Here is a 2,164-nt window from a genome sequence, read left to right as displayed (position 1 = left end):
AATGTGATAATGGCTCTCTTGAAAAATTGGCTTAGAAATGTATACAGAAAGAGAAAACCTTTTGGAGAATTTCATACATTTCTGGTAGGAACTTTACTATTAAAATGAGTAGACTGCAACTAGATATTAGTTCTTGAGCTATTTTGTAGCCTTGTTACCTAACAGGTATCCTGTTCACAGTGAGCTCAGTAAAAATATCTGTTGATTATAATGATGCCTTACCATTCAAGAGCTATTTTCAAGTTGGTTGATTGATTTGCTCTGACACTGATGAAATTCCTTAGCGATAGAGCCCAGAGCATGGTTTGACTTCCTTTTGGGAGCTGTGTTTATTAGGAACAGCAGCTCTCTGGAGATCAGTTAATATTTTATCTACTTTCAGAAAATCAGACTAAAACACAGTTCACTGCTCTTTGAGTAGTTTAGGCATTAACCAGGCCTTCAGGGATGCCAAACCACTGCTGCTGCTGGGACCACAGCATCTAAACTGATATTAAAATGTCACATATTATGTTATAATATGGCAGGAGTAAAGACACTTCTCTTATTTCTTCCTAAATAAGAATATAAACAGAGGAAAACGTAAGTAAATTCATAAAAGTAAAACTCTCTGTTAGAATATCCTAATAGTATTCGTAATGCCCTCATGTACAATGAAACACAAACAAGGTTAATGTTTTGGCATCATGGATAAATGGTTTAATTGTGAAAAACCTAATGGTAGCAACTTAATGGAATACACTTATAACACCATGCAGAGAAAGCCATTGAGATTTATGTCAGATTTTTCTCACCCTTATTCAGCAGAAGAAAATCTTGTAACTCTTCTGGGAGACTCTTGTTCTATTCTAGCACTTGGTAGATATTATTGTTTATTATTTTTTTAATTTTTAAATTAAATTTTCTTTTTATTCCCTTGGTATCCTCTTTCCTAAAATTTTATACTTATCTTTCTCTAAACTAGCCCAAGCGATGACCCCATTTCATGGCAAAGCCCATGCCTGCATTTCATTCCCAAACCTTTTTCTCTCAACTATTGTGTTAAGAATTAGGAAATATCTCATCTTTTTTTTTTTTTTTATTTTTATGGCTGAGTAGTATTTCACTGTATATATGTACTACATCTTTATCCAATCATTCACTGAATACCCTTAGGTTCTTTCCATGTCTTGGGTATTGTGAATAATGCTGCAATGAACATAGGGTTGCATATATGTTTATGAAAAAGTGTTTTTCAATTTTTTTCAAGTAGATACTCAGAGATGGGAAACAAGTCATTTGGAAAAGGACAAGAACCATATGATTAAACTCATATTTGGGTCTACGGCCATGCCATCCTGAACAAGCCCGATCTCATCTGATCTCGGAAGCTAAGCAGGGTCAGGCCTGGTTAGCACTTGGATGGGAGACCACCTAGGAAGATCAGGTACTGTAGGTGTAAGAAAATAAAAAATAAGGGATTGTAAGTTGACCAGGTCCTTGCAATCTGTGAGGTCAACCAAGGGTTGCCTCACCTAAAAAAATAAAATAAAATAAAAAATAAACTCATATTTGGGTTATAAAATAAAAAGCAACAAATGAACAAACAAAACAAATAAACTCATAGATACAGACAATAGAATGGTGGTTACCAGAGAAGAAAGGGGCTAAGGAGAGGACAAAAAAGGTAAAGGGGGACAAATACATGGTGACAGAAGGAGACTAGACTAGACTTCAGTTGATGAGGATACAATAGAGTAAACAGATGTTGTATTATAAGGTTGTACACCTGAGATTTATATAATGTTATGAACCAATGTTACCTCAATAAATTTAATTAAAAATTATAAAATTAGGAAGTAAAATAAAGGCATTTGATTTCCTTTTTGGAAGTAGAAAGGATTAAAATGGTGCTACTGGTTTTTGTTTGAAGACCTGTGGAGGTTAATTTTGGTTGTAAGAAGAAATACGCAGATACAGTAGAACTGAAGAGACAACAAAACTGCCTCCACAAACCCATTTGTCTACGTTATGATTTTAGTAGGAATTTCTTTATTGAAACTCTATTTTGTCTTCACCAAATTTCAGTCCTCCTACAGAGAACTTTATACTGCTCTTCATTTACTCATTTAATAGTACTCTTATTTTTGCTTGAATTGAAGTAGTTAAGCTGATCATTAAAAAA

At 33.9% G+C, this 2,164-nt stretch overlaps 1 pseudogene; it reads left to right on the top strand.

Moving 5' to 3' along the window:
- The first annotated feature begins 1,319 nt into the window (after positions 1-1,319).
- LOC111737363 lies at positions 1,320-1,438 on the top strand (annotated as a pseudogene).
- The last annotated feature ends 726 nt before the right edge of the window (positions 1,439-2,164 follow it).

Source organism: Pteropus vampyrus, unplaced genomic scaffold, assembly GCF_000151845.1.
Source record: "Pteropus vampyrus isolate Shadow unplaced genomic scaffold, Pvam_2.0 Scaffold25, whole genome shotgun sequence".
Classification (NCBI taxonomy): Eukaryota; Metazoa; Chordata; class Mammalia; order Chiroptera; family Pteropodidae; genus Pteropus; species Pteropus vampyrus.
Note: the sequence above shows the minus strand (reverse complement) of the source record. Positions and strands in the feature narration are given on the sequence as shown.